Source organism: Drosophila eugracilis, unplaced genomic scaffold (assembly GCF_018153835.1).
Source record: "Drosophila eugracilis isolate 14026-0451.02 unplaced genomic scaffold, ASM1815383v1 contig_1197, whole genome shotgun sequence".
Lineage (NCBI taxonomy): Eukaryota > Metazoa > Arthropoda > Insecta > Diptera > Drosophilidae > Drosophila > Drosophila eugracilis.
This window is the reverse complement of record NW_024571981.1, coordinates 1065342-1084981: the sequence shown is the minus strand read 5'-3', so window position 1 is coordinate 1084981 and position 19640 is coordinate 1065342. Positions and strand designations below refer to the sequence as shown.

At 40.5% G+C, this 19640-nt stretch overlaps 1 protein-coding gene across 4 annotated transcripts in view; it reads right to left on the bottom strand.

The window, feature by feature from the left end:
* LOC108115454 overlaps positions 1-19640 on the bottom strand; it is a 75725-nt gene that overhangs the window by 3118 nt on the left and 52967 nt on the right. The window contains exon 1 of one of the 4 annotated variants that reach the window (XM_017226893.2): positions 307-500. The exons of the other annotated variants lie outside the window; for them this stretch is intronic. The gene's annotated coding sequence lies outside the window, so the exon portion shown is untranslated. Of the gene's footprint in view, positions 1-306; positions 501-19640 lie in introns of those variants that run through there. 4 annotated transcript variants of the gene reach the window in all.

Here is a 19640-nt window from a genome sequence, read left to right as displayed (position 1 = left end):
ATAATATTTTTGAAGATTTTAATTTGTATCTCAAATTGCTTAAATTGCACTTTTTTTTTTAGATTTTTGTTTGTTGGTTTGAACTTCCTTGGGCAAGAAAATTGTTTTTTAATTGAATTTCATTTTTATTTTCATATTTCTGAACACTTTTCCCACCTGATCCCATCTCAGGCGTTACTTTTTATGGAGTTATAAATGCTTTTCACTGGATTCCCTTTCTTTTTATGTCTTTCGCCACCTTGAATTATCGATTTATGACCGCGTTTTGTTTATCCCCCCAAAAAAAAAAGAAGAAACGTATAACACCTTGGTGCTTGGTGCTGTATTTTCAGCGTCTTCAGTTCGTATCTCTTTGTTTATATTTATGCATTGCACTTGTGCCAAGGGCTTTCAGCTTTTCACTGGGTTTTTCTCGTTTTTCTGCTGGCGCTGGCGTTGCTTTTGTTACATTTATAAATGGTTTAGAGCGCACATGTGCCGCACAGCACCAAAAAACACACACGCACAGCTGTGGCAACAATTTGTAACTGTAGCGCATTTATAAACGCTGGCTCCTACGTTGTCCTTGCTGCTGCTGCTGCTCCTGCTGCTGCTTGCTGCTGTTTTCCTCAGTATTTCCTCAATGTTTACACACAAGCTGAAGAACTTTTTGTTGGTCGTCAACAAACCATCAAGCATTTGCGTTATATTGCTTATCAGCAAACTGAGATATGCTCTATAGGGTATTCAGAGGGTATGGGTTTCGTACTCTTGGTCCTTTCGTTGCGGTCTGGTCTGGTCTCCCTCTCTCTCTCTCTCTCTGTCTATCTCTTTCGTATTTGATTTACCCTCACGGAAAAGCGGAATACGTGCTCACATGCGGCTTGCCTGAATTTTCCAGTTCGCTTTTGTTGTTTCAGTCAATTGCCGCATTTTAAAAACGCATAAAATTGCTTTATGTTTGCCTTCAGTCAGTCAGTCGTCTGCCCGGCTCTTCGGATCGCTTTTCTTTTCGGGCTTATCCTCTGGCGTAAATTTATGCAAGGCGCCTTAGTTAGGGGCCGCAAAACTCGCACATGACAGACGAAACGACGTAACGACGTAACGACGAGACGCGTTGGCGTTCGATTTTCCTTCTTTCTTTCCATCCACAATCCAAGAAAATAATGCAGGCAGCCCGCGTTGCTGCAGCTGCAGTTGCAGTTGAGGCAGGCAGGCCGGCAGGCAGGCAGGTATCTCTCCGTCGGGGTAAGTATCTGTAAGTGGTGCATAAGTGGCAGAGAAATGTTATTGATGATTTATTTGCATTTGGCATTGATATATGCTAATGTTTTTCCCTCGCTATCTCTCCCTCTCCCCCTGTCCCTTTGGAAAATAAAAACAAAAAAAGGTTCCTCACGGTTCCAGGCCATGGATTATGTTATCTTTAACCGAGGCCTGTTGGCTTTTCAATTTTTCATGCCGCCGCCGCATTTTCCCTAGCTCTTCTTGGACTTTCCTTAAAGTCATTTTTATTTGCATTTCGTGATTTTTGGGTAAAGACAACCAGGGTTCCTCTCCCTCTCCCTCTCCCTCTCCTCGCCACTCAAATATTTGATTTAATTCCCTGACATAATAATTAATCACTCGGCACCTTTCTTGCTTGACTTTAACCCCGGGGTCTCGTTTATTTGTTTATAATTAAATATTATTTGGCAGTCCAAATGAGACAGCTCAGCCGAGTGGCATTTATCAGTCATTCACTTTGGTTAGTTTCGTTTTTTCCATGTTTTCCCCTCTTTCTCTCTCTCCCCCTCCCCTCCTCGCCTTTGTTTTAATGAGTTACAAATTTGGTTTTTCAGTTGTTTAATGGCTGACAGCATTATAGATTAGTGGCCGAAAGTTTTTCTAGTCCGCCAGTCCCCTCCCTGCGATGTCATTTACATGAGATCTGGAAACCGTTTGCCCCGCGGCCCTTTTTGTCGTCCGTCTGTCGCGCCGTTTGTATTCTGTTTTTTTCTGCTTCTTTTTGTATCTGGCTACTTGGTGGGTCCGCAGATACAAATGTATCTGCGCGATGTATGTTTTTCTGGGCTAATAGCTGCCTGCCAATGGGAATTTGTGTTAATTGTATGCTCGTTATGAATGTCCGTTGGCATTTTAAATTATTGCTGAGATTTTTTTCGATATATTTTTTTGGGGAAAAGAGAGTCAGGAGGGGGCTATGGCTGACATAATTTATGGACCCAACTGGCTGTTTTGGGGAATTTTAAAATTTATATGGGAAAAAGCTTTCTATCTATGCCTTTTGAATGAAATTGTTTGAAAACTGTGATGATAGCTTAGCTTGCCTTTTCAATTTACTAAATTTTAGTTTTGATAAAAATTTGATAAAATCTTTTAATAAAATACAAAAAAAAGTATTATTAAAACCTGTTGCCTGGCAAAAAACCATTTACTTCTGTTTTCCCCCTTTTTGGATAATTTACTTAGGCAAATCTTGGAAAGAAAAAGTTTTCCGCTTGAAGGCGAATGAAGACTCAACCCGCTTCAGGCCTGGCCGATTAGCATATTGGGAAGAAGTCGCTACGCTACGAACGGTGCCCTAAGAGATTGCCTCATTCCGCATTAAAAATTCATGCTCTCAACTGACAGGCCTTGAGATACATTTGAAATTCAAGTGCCAAGGCACACGCGCATCGCTAAAAGTGTCAAATTGGCAAAAGTGGACTTGGACTTGGTCTTGGGTCTTGAAAGGGGGAAGAAACAGCAGCAGTCAGCCAGTAAAAACAAAAACAGAAACATTCTAAAACAAACTTTTGATGCCCTCTGTGTGTGAGTGTGTGTGTGTTGGGGGTCTATAAGAAATTGATATCATTTATCAAACTGACACATACACAGACTGAGAGTGAGGCGGCTGAAGCGAATCTTTGGCAACTTTTGCAAATGAGGCAGCCAGCCACATAAATAAACAGGGGTTGAGAGGCCTAATTGAATTCAGCGTTGCGAGCGTAAGCGGGAAATACATAAATAATCGGAGAAGCAGAAGCAGAAGCAGCAGGCAGATCGCAGCTCAGCTCTGCCACAAAATTAGTTCATTAAAGAAGTTCACGCAGAATTTGCATACGAAACCGAAAAACAAAAAGAATCAATTCAGCATCCCCACCACCCACAAAGAGAAACGCATAAAAAGCGAAAAAAAAAAGAAATGTAAATTAAAGTAAACAATGCAAAGAGAGCCATTCAAATTGGGGGCCCCCAAAAAAGAAAACCAACGCCCACTCAACAAAAAAAGTTCCAGTTCGAAATTGCCAAAAACTTCAAAAGTCAGCAACATGCAACATGAATATCAAAATCAGAGAGCCAGCTAGAGCGGCAGCTATAAAATGTATATAAAAAGTGGGTACTATATATAAGAGTGTTGTGTGGGGGAGGGGTGGGTGGTTGCTGTTTTTTTTGTATATTTATATTTGTATTTCCTCGAAACGAGTGCAGCAAATCAATGCCCAACAAACGGAACTATGAGAGCTGCGTGTCAGGGTTATATATATAGCCAAGCCAACGAATAATTCCGGGAAACCCTCTCAGCGATCAGGCCCAGCCCACTTGTAATAAAAAATATTTTCAATAATAAAGTGTATTAAGTTGTGAAGTGCACACACACACACACACACACTCAGGGAGCCAGTGAAAATAAATGAAATGTGAACCGTTGAAAAAGCTTCGAAAAGCAATAAGAGTGGAAAATTCTTGCTTTTTTTTATATGCTTTTCACAAAACAAAGAAGTAAAAAAAAGAAGGAAACGTGGAGTGACGCTGCCGCTGTATGAGTTGCGTGTAAATATAAATATTTTTTCCATACAAATACCAAAAAAAAGAACGAGGAGGGCGGCTTACATACATTCCATGGAGACAACTTTGGTTTGTTGATTCTACGAATTCGAAATATATATATATAGTATATAGATATATAAACTGAACGCATGAATGAGTCAATGGCTCAAAACGATTTATACAGCATATTAAATTCTGACATCAATGTTTGATTGTTCGTACAGGGAAAGTATGAAAATGGCCGAGTAATGAAATCAAATAAAGTGCAGCGAGTTGGCATCTAAAATTGATTTCGTTTCCCCTTCCTCTCCCACAGAAATCGAAACTCATTTAGAGGTTCGTCGATTGTAGTTTCACGTTTAAAGAGATTACATTGAAATTGAAGTGGTCGTCGACGGTTGCACTCGGGAAAATCTAGGGTTTCCCCAAGGCTGGCATTGTTGCTGTTGCTGTTTGCGAAGGGGAGGGGATTTCGAACAGAGAGAGGCCACCAAAAAAGCTGAACCGAATTGGATTTAACCTCTTTTTTGGGCTCAGACTGCAGAGGTTGATGCATGGCAAAGGGGATTAGAACGGTTCTGGGCAGACAAAGATATATATAAGCCCACTTGCACACGTGCCAGAGGTGAATGCCAGAAGAGATTTGTGTTATGCAGAGAAGCCAAATTCAAATTGCTGCATACTTGTTGACGATGCAAGGCAATGTCTTCGGGCTTTGGCTCAAAATTCCTTGGGAAGACTTTGGGGAAAAGGGTAAATGCGTTTCACAGATTTTTAACTTTGATTAGAATGCTTTATTAGTTGGTATCAACCAACCTGAAAACATATAGTTCAGTAATTAAAAACCTGTTTGCAAATTACCCCCTTAAATCCACAACCCTAACCCTTATTAACACTTTTTAAAGGCCCACAAAATGATGGCCAAAATCCATTAGGCTGAAATTCCATAATGAGCAGGTCAATTTGCAATTCTCTGTGTGTGTGTGTGTGTTTGCAACAAACCCCCCTCTGGCACCACCAATATCTATCCACATCCCGTTCCCCGAAATGTTCCTTAGTTAAGGGGCATTATTCAAATGGCAGTCATCCACAAATTATCGCGTTTCGCACAAACCCGAGCACCTGCCTCAGCATATGCTAATTAAAGGGGCAGCTGCCCCCTAACCCCTCCCACTACCACATTTCACTTTTCGGTGAGGGAGGGGGGAGGTGAACTAACTGGGTCACGGGAATGACATCGGCGAGATGTGCATATAACCCGGGACTAACGGCATTTCGCCGTGCCCCAAAGAAGAGCTTTATGAGATGAGGATAGCGACGACGCCTATGGAGAACTATCAATCTTGTGCGAGGCGAACATAATTCATAGCCGAAGGGGTTGGCTGCATCTCTCGAAGCTCTTCTGCATATGGCACAATATCCAACGCCCACTCTTTTCCATACACTGTGAACAAAAGCGGGATGTGTTATTGGAAAATGGAAGTAAAATAATCTTTAAAGTAAACACTGAAAAATATATTTCCCACACTTTATTCTCAGTGATAAAGAGGCGTGGCCTCAGTGTCAGTGCAAGTTTTGGGACAAAAGGCAATGTCAGTTGCGGTTCTTTTAATGAGCCGCCAAAGCGTGAAAAAGCGCAGCGATGCCGTCCGCCTTTTCCTACGCTTTTCCTTCACTTTTCCCCCTCTAGCTTGCAGTTGGAAAAGGTGAGGCAGGCGAGCAGCCTGGCAGCCTGGCAGCCAGGTTGATAATTATGAATGGAGCCAACTGTAAACTGACACAAAACAAACTCAACCCACATGGGACCATTGAGCTGTCAGCTGTGGCGACCTCGCTGATGCGGCAGCTACACCCAAAATGCAACGCCCCTGCAGAGGTAAGCAGCTTAATCGAGCTGCATCTACCTCTGTGTGCCACAGCCCCTAAAAACATGGGGCTCCAAGCCCAGTTCCGAAACCCAAAACCCATACCTGGAGCTCATACCCAAGCCCATCCACATAGCCATAGTCGGTGTCTGTGCCGCCGTTATCATTAGTTGCATCTTAGAGGCACTCAGCCGCAGCTGAAAAGCTTTCAGGCCCGTACCCAGGCTGTACACTGGGGGAAAATATGTATTCGGGTTTGTGGGAAATGAAAGAAAATACTTCTATGGTAAGGAAATTACATCTGGTAAAAGTAATCTTCGAAATTAGTTACTTTTTTTCGTTATTTTTCATGTAAAATTCAGATTTTCCTGCTTATTTTTGCTTAAAAATCTGTTATAATTCCCAACTGGTTCACACAGAACAAATCTAAACTTAGCTTATTCTTTAGTCCTTCTGTGTTTATCTCCTAGTAAAGCCAGAACTTAAATATCTTTTCAGAACTAAGATAAGCAGTTCCTTTCTATACAAATTTAACTTTTAATGATAGTCTCCCCTTGATTTCTCTCAGTGTAATACCCATAACCATGCCCAAGTCAAGTGCAGAATGCATTTGCCTAGGCCAGAGGGAAAAGGAAACGACGACGGCTGGGACTGAGACTTGGCGCAAGGAAAAGCAAAAGGAGAAAAGGCAGGTTCACTGCTGCTGCGGCTGAGCGTTTTATTAATTTATTGCCTTGACGATAGTGGAACAAATCTATTAAAATGCGCATATTAAGCCGAAAGCAGCTTAAGTAAATTACGCACTTATGGATGGCAATAACGAAAACGAATCGATGGGGAAACTCAGAGCGCAGGCAATCAACGCGGGGAATTAAAAAAATGAAAAAGAAATAGAAGAGAGAAAAGACCAGGCCAAGATGCTAAGGCAGCTAAAACAAAAGTCAAGTCGTGGCTGTAAAAATGGTTTAATGAAGGCACTAAAACTTATGAAATAAAAGTCAAGTGGAAATGCTAGGAAGATAGCTGACTCTAAAGTCGAAGTTAGTGTACCCTATGACCAGAACAAGATCGAAATAAAGATACTCAGAGAAGGTAGGATCATAAAACCCTAAGTTTAGAATTAGTTAATTTAGTTATTTTGAGAAACCATAATAATTCCTGAGTCATGTAGTGAAAGATAACATACTTTTATGTCTAAATCTTAGTAATTTCCCATGCAAATTCCTCCTAATATCTGATCTATTTTCCCAACTCAAACCAATTTGATGACCAGAAAAGTTCCGATATACCTTTTGGGAAAAGTGTAAAAACCCCATTGAGTCGGCTCCATAAAACACAAATTTGAAAAACGAACAAAAGCCGAACAAAAACTTATCATTAAGACCATAAATAATTAGGCAGCCTTAATGGCAAAACGAAAAATGCGACGACCTCTGATTTGGCTCAAAAATTGCTTAATTAGTCACGGTTCCATCGGTAGTAAAATGCGTAAATAATGCATAAAATATGGCAAGTTCTTAGCGTTCTTTTTTTTGTTTTCATTCTCAGTTTGATAAACGTTTAGTGTTGTTGAGAAATTTGAGAAATTGTTTTGCTTTTTTCTCGCCTTTGTGGAGGGTTCTGTCTCTTTTTTCCCAACCAACCTGGGCGTCAGTTTTATTTATGGCTTTGCATTTATTAAAATATATCCATATATATATCTCCATATATATCTTGCATAACAGGTTGTATCGCGTGTCTGTGTGTTGAGTTATTTAATATCAATTAGGGAGAGACCCTCTCTGGGCCGCGGCTGATTTCGAAATAACGACACACGCATTTCACTTTATTCCTCATCGGATGGCCGGCCACAGTTTATTTTCGGGCCCTAAGAGCCCAAGCCCAACAAATGGCTGCAATTAGAACAATATGGCGAAACGCGTACAATTTAGAGACGCTTTTTTAAGGGGCCACAACAAATGTGTGGCACGAGGTCAGATTGATCGGGCCATGAATATTGATAAATGATCGACACTCGATCGTTACCAAACTGGAAGTTCTTTCATCTCTGTATGTGCTGTAATTGCTTGACATTTGACTGAGTTCATTGTTCGCTTTATATATATATATAGATATAGCTATATATATATCAGCTTATTTAACCAAGTGTTTGGACAATCAAAGGGGGGACATGACATTGATTGATTGGGGAAGAGATATTTATATTATCTGGAACTGATTGTTCTGTTTTTTGTACTTTGGTCAGATTTTTCTTTCTTGCCCAAAAATTTAATAAAGAACGCCCAACAAAGGGGCCAATAAAAAACCAGTTTTATTAAACATTTTTGTTAGCCAATCAATTTTTGTTAGCTGGCCAAAAACCCTTCACTAACTAGCACTGCCTAGCAAAAGAAATCTCTTCTCGTTCGCACCACAAAAATCACACGCTAAGTGAATTTGATTTGGCCATAAAGCAATTTGTTTGGAAATCCAATAATAAGACCACAACCACAATTCAGTTTGTATATAGAAAGTATATGGATGGGCTGGCAAAGGGATTGGCTAACAGCCCGCCACAATGGACCTGACAAAACCATCTCATTATAAATTTGATTGAAATTCATTTTTAATAATTACCCAGCATAGCCTTTAAAAAGAAGGTAGCCCTAGGCTCTCTCTCTCTCTCTCTATTCTGAAAATCTAAAATCTAAAATTATATAAATGTGCGGAATATGTTCCACTAATTTGCGGTGAAACTAATTAATGGTTGCTGTTCCCCTACTTGGCATTCTTTGGCATTAGATTTACCCGACAAATACGGCCGAATGGCGGGCGAATAAATAAATTGATTGGAGGCGCGGATCCATTGGTTGCGGCTGATTGAGTCTGAAAAACGTTTACAAAATATGTGCCCACTAATTGACAATTAAGCAGGAAGTACACATAGTTGAACGGACCAATATATATTTCGAAATTGCATGATTGATAAAAGCGCTTTGAGCTGGGGAATCGAAGGGCGTGGAAGCGTGCCAGACATTCTCCATGCGGGGTGGCAAAACTAAGCGGCTAACTGATTTCCGAACAAAACTTTCAACATATTAAAACTGCACTTGCCCTGGACGGATACCAAGAGTTCCTCTTGGCCAGCTAAGGAATGGCATGGCACAAGGCGCTCTCAAGTATGTTGAACACGCGTCAAGTTCCTGCGGCAAACTTTTGCGTCAACTTTTCCAAAGACCCCACCCCCGGTCCCCAGACGAAGGTGAGTTTTAGTTGGTCTGGGCACTTAAGAGCCCAACGAGCAGCGGTCGCATTGACAATGGCAGTTGTAGGAAGCAGGGAGGGGTAGCAGCAACAACAATAACAATAATTCTAATTAAAGTTTTCAATTTGAAGTTTCGACTTACCCCACCAGTCAGCCAGCCACCCAGGCCAATAGCCAAGCCAAGCAGCCCTCCAAAATACCCAGAAAGAGAGAGACTCTTATCGCTTGGCAACTACGTAGGCGATGAAAACAAAGCCGGGCGGGCAGACAATGCCAGCGAACAGACAATGGAGCAGCATCGAGTACAATGCAGCCCCAAAATGATCCCAAAATTAAAACACTGCGAGAAAATATTAGAGAATTTTAGCTACTAAACTAGATGACTGGCTTTGAAAGGCGATTAAGATCAAGGAAGATAAAGTCTGAATGAAATGAAGATTATTATTTCAGATAGTTGAGACTTTGGATGGGGATAATCCACAAGAACTTCTTATATGAAGACCTAATAATCCAGACTTTAGTCAGTACTTAACATAAACTTGGATAGATTTCAGTTTACAGATAGATTTATTCTTGCCAACTTATACTAAGCAATCTTTCCCTTCGTCTTACATTTCAATCACATTTCCCTTGCTTTCCATCTTACAGATACATTTCTTAGATATTTCTCCTTGTGCATCGGCTAGGTGTAATCTAATAACAAATAACTTTGGCAAGTATTAATCATATTCCCCGGCGTGGAGTCTGCCTGTGCGTGTTTGCCGAGTGTTTTGTGCGTGTGCCTGCTACTACTAATTATAAATTTCAATTGTTCAGTGAATGCATTTGGCTGCTGCTGCTCTCTCCCTCTCTACTCCATACTATATATATAATAGAGACCAAAACTTTGGCCCGAACCCATGAAGCGTGCCTAAGCGGCTCAGACCATTGAGGCATGCAGCAGGCCAACTAACTATGAATCATGCAACGTTGATGAAGCTCAGTCTCAGTCTCAGACTCAGAATCAGACTCTCTCTGCCTCTGATAATAATAATCTGCATAATCAACATCATAATGCAACCAGACAAAACACACACACGAGTGGGAGGCTGTCTGGCTGGCAAACAGGGCTTTTGGCCAACGTCAAAAATAAAATCTCAACAAGAGTTGGCAAACAAAACAATTTAATAAACGAAATTACATTTTTGGAAAGATGTTCTGGAAAGGGGCTAAAAAATATTACATATCAAATTTTAAGGGAAAATTTCAAAGGTTTTTGATTTATTTTCCATAAACATCAAGGGGGAGATTCTTCTAATGGATTAATTCTCTTTGAGAAGGTATATAGAAAAGCCTAAATAACAATTTTTGGTAAGAGGAAATATCTAAAAAGGTCAGGAAAATGAAATTTAACTTTATTAGAAATATATATGGGCTGGGAAACACTTTTAAAGGGAAATTTCTGTCAGATTTATCAGAGATTTGGTAAATTAGTAAAGAACCTTCTAACCCTACTCATTAACAAGTTTTTCCATGCAAAATCCCACATTTATGAACAGTTTGGAACATCCTCAAAGAGACCTAACTAAGTAGATGCAGCAATGGACTGAAAAGCTTTGAAAAAAGAGGGGAAGGGCTTGTGGCAGGGATTGTTTGCATATGTCGGTGGGCAGGGAATTCCGCGTGTGTGTGTGCTCATCCAAAGCTGCAACCGAAATCATTAAAACCGGTCACAAAAAAAGAAAGAAAAAAATGCAAAAATATAGAAATAAAGTGAAAAATAAAACATGAAAAAAGAAACAAAAATAAAGAATGGAAGACACACACAAAGGAGCGTTGACAGAGAAGCGATGAACCGGGGAAAATCCCCTCCCTTAACCACCATTCAAAGTTTACCCGCCCCGCCCACGCTGGAAATCCAGCGCCATGACAAATCAATATTGGTTATTTTTGTATGCATGAACTGGGGGCGTGTCGGCCGTCTGCCCTCCTCCTTCTCCTCCTCTATTCACTGCCAAAATAATCATCACAAACTTTGACGCAGCACGCATATTAAATAAACTCACAGCCACGGGTTCAGCAGAGTATCTCATAGATACGAAATACAAGTACTCCGCGGTACTCGGCACTCCACCAACATGCATAAATTAGTCCGATCCGTTGGCCGTCTCGCTCTCTCGATATTTTTGGGCCAAAAAAGAGGATGAGGAGATACCGCGACGGATTGACAAGCTCGCTATACGTAGTAATTAAGAGGGAGTTGGTTTGGATTTAAGCTGCACCATCCCATAAGCAAGTCCTTGAGGTGGAATTAGATATTATACCATGGGCTTGGGTAAATGTGTATATCAATGGCTGGTTAACCTCAGAACCATTGCAGCTAAGAGTGTGTTTCATTGGCTTGAATGGCTAAAATTAGTTATCACAAAGCAGGTAATGGGAGGAACAACATGGAAAAACAGCAAAATGATTGATGGAATAACGAATTATTGTGCTCGGAAAATAGAGATTGAAATAAGCTCTAAGGATTAGGGCATTTTCCCTCTACTAATTGGCATTTATTTCAGATTTTAATGACTTCAACTATAAAACACTCTTTTGATTAAAATTCCTCTCAAAATCTATCAAAGATAAATATCCTTTGACTGCCTGCTGATTTGACAAATATTGCCCCATTCATCGGCATTAACTTGAAACTAAAAGGCCATCGATTAATCCTCTCTTGTCTCGTTCGTAATTAATTTTTATGTCTGTAGTTTATTTGGCCATTTGTAGTTTGTAGTTCCTCTTCGAGTTCGAGTGATGAACGTTTTATTAGCTCAATCTTGGGGCTGGCAAATAGCAATTACCAACTTTGGTGCAAACTGCCATTTGTTCATCTCTTCATTGAATGCAACGCAAAGTGACCCCGGACCAGGACAGCAACAAGTTTTTCCTCTTAAATTCCCCCAGCCTCAATGTATACTCCTACTAAACGGAAAAAATTAGTCAGAGAGCTGGATAAAAAGCCGAAAATTCAAAGCCCAAAATGTGCATTTGTATTTCCGTTGGCCACAAAATGAAGAATCCCTTGGATGCAGACATCCGACCGAAAAAGCGAACGGAAAACTGATAATGATTGTGGCCTGCGGGGGCCTTCAATGCGATGGTGAAAAACCTAAAATCCCAATACCGTAAATGCATTGGGAAAAAATGGGAAAGGATAGTTTTTACAAAAGTGATTTTTAAAGTACAATTTAAGTAAAAATTTTCTACAATATTTTAAATTGGTTTTTACATCTTTAAAATATCATCATTTAAACTTCAAAGAGGCATTTCTAAGCTTAAGTTTCTTCTGAAGTATCTTTTTTGCACAATTTCCTACTCTTTAAATATTATAAATATTTTATTTTATAGAATTCAAAACTTTAAGCCTTGCTTCAACGTTTCCTTTTCGCTCAGTCTGCAGATTTGTGGTTATAGAGCGAGAGCCATGGCAATAACTGGCGCCTGCCTAACCAAAATTAGTTCACAACCAGGGGCCTACCATTGATGGGGGTTTCCGGACGGTGGGGGGGCAGCGGTTGGCAAAGGATATTTCGGGTGCATATTAAAAGCCAAGCTGGCAGGAGCAAAAGCGGCAGACAAAATCAAATGACGTCCCGCATAGACAAACAAATTTTCCATGTGCATGTGCAATGGAGGATAGAAGGGGCATTGGTGGGGTAGAGATGGGAAAATATTCAATGGGGTGGCCGCTTCAACGTTTGTTTTTCGGTGGGCGTGGCAGCGAGGCAGGAACAGCCCTGGCATCATCATTAAATATCATTAACACAGCAACGAACAAGCAGCACAGACAACAGACAACTGACAGCAGCAACATCAGCAGCAGCAGCAGCAGCAGCAGCAACAAAAGCAGCCATTTGGTGATATCATTAACAAGAGCAGAGGATGGTGATTTTAGCAAGGGGATTGGGATTGGGTTTGGGTATGGGTATGGGTACTTTAAGCAAAGGAAACTGAGGCAATAGCAATTGCAAACGGAATCGCAATAACACACAGCAGCAGCCAGTAGCATCAGTGGCATCTACAATCTCGATCTGGCAAAAAGGAAGCAAATGTGTATACAAAATGTTTTTAATTAAACGCTTCCTCCCTTTGAGCTGAGCATCTCCTTGGCAGAAATGAAGTTGACAGAATCTCTCTTTCACTCTCCCCCTCTCTCGCTTTCTTGACGAGTTTCAAACGGAAAATTGCTACCTTTAACGAGGAAAAGTCATCAGCAATTTACAGGGATATTCCATGAATATTTCAATCAATTTGGTATTTCCTTGTTTCGTATTTCTCGTCTTTTTTTGAATTTTTACATTGGTGGATTTTTATTTAATCCATGCATAGGGAAAAATTTTATATAGGTTACGTAATGATGGAAATGGAGATAGGTGAGGGGGAAAATGGAAGAAAAAGTTTATGAAAAAGTATAATTTATGGAAATTATTTCTGAAAATTATTACTTTTTTTAAACAGAGGTCTGACTTGACATCACTTTCCTCGCTTATTCTTTCAGTGTTTTGCCCCAAAAGAGTATATTAGTTGCAAGGTATTTCCCCCCATTCGCTGGCATTCAACGTGATTGCTGCATTTTGCATTCCACCTAAAAAAAAGAAGAAAGGGTTATGGATATTCAGTGTTATGGATGGATGGATGAGTGCTGGCATAGACGAATGGTTGGATGGATGGCTGCTCTGATGGTTGAGATGGAAAAGTATAAAATTACCAAACGGCATTCCACACATTATGCAACGAGGAGTAGAAGGATGGAGGACTTTTCTATATGTATGAATGGGATGTTGCTGTTGGCATGGCAGCAACTGCAGTCCTTTGAAATCACATAATAATGTGCATTTGCCGCTGTCAGCTGGTGTTTTTATTGCAGATTATGTACGGCAAAACATAAAGGAGAAGCCGACGCTGCCACTGCCACTGCCACTGCCTCGTACAAACTTTTGCCATGATTCGTATAATTGCAGTGCGAATAATTACATCAAAATCAACAATGCTGGGTGGCAGGATGAGAGAGAGAGAGAGAGAGGGGGAAAGAACCAGGCAGACAGAGACAATAAAAGATTATGCTCTGTGATTGTCTGTTTTCCGTTTTGCGTTTGCAACAAATGTTGTTATTTATGCGCTTGAAAAAGTTTTTAATTGATTTAATAAGTAATGCGATTAATACCCAACAATATGCGATTGCAGGGAGATATATGTATCTACTGTACATGCCCAGACAGTGGCACTTCTATAGCCTGCAACTTCAAGAGCATGTAAATTCAATTTTTTATCCCTTCGTTCTGATTCGTTTACTGATTTGCGGCTTTTGATGTTTGGGATCCTTTTGGAAAGCTTTTAATTATGTGTTCGACTCTTGAATTTGCGATGTACTCGAGGCTTATAGGGGCTTACGTCTAATGAATGGGTTGAATGATTGACGGGGATTATCCGTTGGCCCGACAACCGTCAGCCCCTTCTGTAAATTGGTCACCATTTGGTGGTTTTCCACCTAGAATTTTTCCTAACTAGATGTAAACAACCTTTTGCTTATTTTTATCTTGACAGATAAGCAGCTGCACGGACAGAGATAAGAACTGTCAATTTATCATATTTTCCCTGTGATGCTCTCTCTTAGCTCTCCTGTTATAAGCCCTGAAAAAATTGCACAACTAAGATGAAGGCAAAGAAAAACTGCCAAGAGGCGTGTGAAAAGCGCACTGACAATTGGCCCAAGCTGTGCCTTCTGATTGCTCTCCTCAGTTCGGATTGCCCGTGACAAAGTAATGACAGTTTACAGCAGATGAAATAAACAAATGACCAATGCCCCGTCCGGGCAACTGAGCTGCGCTCTGCGGGATGATTGGTGTTGGGGATTGTCAAAGGAACTCTGAACTGTGCACTGCGAGAAAAGGGGGCATACCTTAGCTAGCTATTAACTCATTTTTGAAGTATTTTATTTGGAAAATTCTCAATGCATACCTAGAGGGATCTCAGATTAAGGGTTTACCAAACTTATTACTTAACTTTCTCAACTTCTTCCCCCTGATTTCTCCAAGTGCTGGCCAAATACTTAAGTATTTTGCTCCCAGTTGAAAGCTGAAGCTGATCTCGAGCTTCGTTTCATTTGTTTGTTCGCAGCAGTTAAATGAAATGGCATGTAAGGAGAAGCGGGGGAGAATGTGGGTGCCTCAGGGGGTTGGACAGTGGATGTTCTTTGGCAGAAGGCGGGTAAGGGTAAGGCAGTGACAGTGACTGACTATCATTACGCATTTATTGTTGCTGCTGCCCAGTGCCATTGTGTTGGTCAAGATGCTCGTATAAGAAGAAACCCATCACGATGAGGATGATGATGATGATGATGATGATAATAATGATGATGACAACAGACGTTGCCTTGTATCCGATGGGTGTGAATTTAATAAAGCCCCCGTATATATATATATATATATATATATAGTATGTCTACAAAGGCCGTCATGGCAACAGTGGGTGCCAAAAGCAAGACTCCCACCCAACCAACCAACCATCGCTCCATCCATCCATCTCTTAATGTGCAACAACTATTTTCAATTATTGCCAATCAAATGTTGCATTCAATCGATGTTTATTTGCAGCAGAGGCGACCTTATTATGAGGTTGCTCTTCACAGCCCCCAAGGGGTGGTGTAGTTTGGGTGGTGGCATGGGGCGTTGCCTAAGAGCCATGTAATTAGTTTGCAAGTGAGTGTCAGGATTAATCTTTGAGTGTGTGTTTGATTGTCGCCACTTCACATGAGACTCTCTATCGTAGCGATACACATATATAGACAGAAACACACACACACACACACATTAATGCAGGCCATGTGTGAGATGCGTGCGTGAGGGAGATATTAATCGTTTGCGAGTGGCAAGCTTTGATTTGGAAGGCAAAGCCTTAAAGCATGTTAAAATTTCTTAAAATGAAAATGTTTAATATTCATACGATATATATCGTTACTCTCCCATCACTAATGAAATTACCTCTTATCCCTATTGCGTGTGTGTGTGTGGGTGTGTGTCTGTGTGCCTATGTATTTGGTCAAAGAAAGTGCGTAGCATAGATGTTAATTGAAGGCATTGCAAACACAGCAAAAACCCGCAGTCAGAGATGGTATCCCAAAAACAGACAGAGATATCTATCGAGACATAGAAAGAGATAATGATATACCCAAAGATATACGAAGTACTCCATGCCATGCCATTAAGACCACCACCAACGAAGTCCGCAACAATGCAACAGCAATAATCAGGCCGCCCTTTCAAGAGGCCTTCGCCTGGCTTTTGTGATACATGATATTCCTTCACGTTAGGGGACAGTAATTATTATTTAATATCTGCTAGTTAGAAGCAGTAATTAGGATTTAATTAACTAGAAAGAATTTATATTTAATTGATGACCAAATGATACTGAACGTTGGTAAACTTGACAAATAATTTAGATGGAAATTCTGCCTTGCATTTAATGTTAAATAATTTCCAGAAATTGCTCTTTTCCATCTCTTATTAGCATCTTTTTTAAATGAATATCTAAACTCTGTTACTTGCTTATATAACCTTCCTTTAACCCTTTATTCACAGCATAACCCACCACAAACTCGCTTGTTTTCCTAAGAACAAACAACAACCACAATGAAGCCAACGTCCATCTAATTAGGTTATGTTTGATTGTTGTAATATGCCAGCTCAGATCCACTGCTCCGGCTCCTTGGTCTTCATCGTCATGGCCAACACAGTACTATCTCTAGAGATTCTCCCGGTCAATTCCATACCACTGGACGACCCCCAAAGCTCAACCCGTGCGAAATTGGAACCGCCAATGGAATTTAATCAAGTTTTATTTGCACTAGTCCTAGGTCCCTGGGCAGCGCAGATGAGCAATGAGAGCACATCAGCAATAAAATCAGCCATATGTGTGTGTTTCTGGTACAGTGGAACATGGGATTAAGTTACTAACTGTACGGTAAATAACAAAAGTTGTAGAAATTCTAAAGAGATTTTCTAGATAAGCGATTTTAAGTTTTCTAAATGATGAAATATTTACCCAACTTATTCTTATTATAAAGAGGCAACCTTTTAAAGTTCTTTTTATAGAGGTTTAACTGTATATATTGAACTATCTGTGTGAGTAAAATGCCCCAGTGTGTGTAGGTATTGATTGTCATAATTAAACGCTGCTGCTGTTGTGCAATTTCCCTGACCATCACGTATCTTTTCCCCCATGTTTTCCTTATTTTCTTTCCTCCTCCTCCTCCTTGCTCTCTCTCTCCCCGTACTTCTTCAGTTTGTTTGAGTTTTGTAACTGCGCTTTAAAAGTTTGTTGATTGAATGCAGCGCTGCACAATTGTTGCAAAAGGGCAGCCATAAAGTGGCCTTACACAAACACAATCCCACCTATATGAGGGGCCCCCACTCCCCACTCTACAACTTTTTTCTACTTTTTTTGTTCCACCCACACGAACCGTTTTATAGCCATTCTTTTGTATACTCCGTGGATTAGTTCTTCATTGTTTAGTTGGCAGCATGGCGCTTTGCAGATAGCTGACAGCCCAGAGAGAGAAATGCCAAGAAATGCATTGCAACTTATCAGGGCGGAGAATTCCGAATACCGAATAGAGGGGCAGCAAAATGTGTGTGTGGCAGAATGTTGGGGGCAGATAGTCGAATATGTGCAGCTCAAATGATGCACAAGAAAAAAATAAAGGGTTACTATTAAAGTTGGAAAAGGTTTTCCGTCACTGTCAAAAAGGAAAAGTTTCTCGTTTCGAAATCAAATCAAAAATACCTAAAATTCTAAATTTTTTTGATAAACTTCTTAAACTTTCTTACATTTTCTTTCCGTGCAACATTACCATTGCAGCTGCTAAGTAGTTCGTTCTGTGGGCGTGGCAAAATGCATAGCTAACTAGCTGGGTGAACAGCAGCAGAGAAAGAAGCTCACTTAAGCAGCTCAAGTCAAAATAGATTTCGGGTGCCATGAATAAAAGATCCCAGTTAAGAGCTCACAGCTCGGCACGTGTGCGAATTTGATAGAGAGAGAGCTGGTAACGGTTAGCTGATTTTGGCCATATTCTATGCATGTGCATAGATTTCTGCAGAAATATCTCTATTCACTTTTGTGATTAACTCAATGAATGATAAATGATTTATAGTGAAATGAATTTGAACTAAGCTTTGGTAACTATTTTAGTTATTTTGGTAATCAATATGCATTAATACGGAATGTTACTGTAACTTGGCCAAAATACCTATAGAATCTCAACATTTTAACCTCTTTAAATCCTTACCAACTCATTCTAATCCACCTCATTGTTATCTAAACCATTTAAGCGTACGGGCCCCCCCTTCGACAGCGATTTTCCACATTTTCACTTAGTTATTACATTTTATTTGCTTATTTATGGCCTGCTTTCACGCCGCTGTCCGTTCCACTTTTCTTTTAGGAGATTCCTTCTCGGAGTTTCACTTCCACTTCCACTTCCCTGCCTGCCTGCCTCTTGGCTTGCTTGCTTTTCCATGTCAATTGTCGTCGGCACAACGGCTGGCTATTGACAAATATTACAAGTCCACCCCCTGGGCAGTTGTACTATTCACCCCCGTCCTACCAGAAGTTGTTATGATTATATTGTGTGCGACATTGTCAGAGACCGTTTCCATACCCACAACACGTACAGTCCGTCCTCCATCGCCAGTCGTATAATGCGATATTTGCATGAAATTACATGGACACAGCACTGATCAAGGGGAAGGTTTTGGGGTTTGGGGTATAGAAGGCGTGGCTCTGGCCCTTTGGGTTATTAACATGCTCCAGAGATTAGAGCGACGCCGGCAATGATGACAACATTTGATTTCTTTTCCGTTTGCACAGGACTCGCCCTGCAATTCCCAATAGGCACTTAACAAAAAAATGAAATCCTGAAAATTTAACTTTAAAATTCTTTAAAGAAAAAGCCCTTTCATCTCCCTAAACTTTCTTCTCAAGGAAATGTTTTAGATTTTTGATTTTAGTTTTTTTTAAATTCAAATTTTATGCAAATTTATTCTCAGTGTATTACTTTTGGCCACCCTCCTCCTTTGTGCTAATCAGCGCAAATACCCAAAATACAAAAGCCAAATCGAAAGTAAAAGCAGAAATCAGTGAAAGAATGAAAGAAAGAAAGGAAACTCCTCAAAAGAGCTCCCAGCTCAGACAACCTTCTAACCGCCGCCGCCCACTTCCCCTCCCTTCAAAACCAAAAAGACGTCAATCAAGAAAGGAAGAAGTAGAAAAAAAAATTTGATATGCCTTCTGGGTTTTGTGTTGATTTTTTCGTGGGGTTTTTCTATTCGGGGGATTATTGATTTGTTCTCCGCCGAACTCCCCCTGTAAACTGATATTTGGCATTTGAAATGCGAGCAATTCGCTTTTCCCTTTCCTTTCTTTTTGTCATTCGGAAGTTTTCCCTGTGATGTATGATAAACTCCAGTCTGCGGCTGGATTAGCCGCTCAACGATTTAAGTGATTGTATATCTTACAGATATACGATTTCGTTGAACAAGTGGCAAGATTTAATAGCTTGGGCCAAGAAGCTAGAGCCAAGAGTCTCTCGCAGGTGAGTTTCATGGGAGATGGGGATGGGGAGAATCGTTGGGTTGGGAAATCAGAAATCCCCCCGCCCAGCCAAGTTTGTCCTTACAGTTTAAAGTGATTTGTGTTTGTCGCTCTTCGAGTGGCTA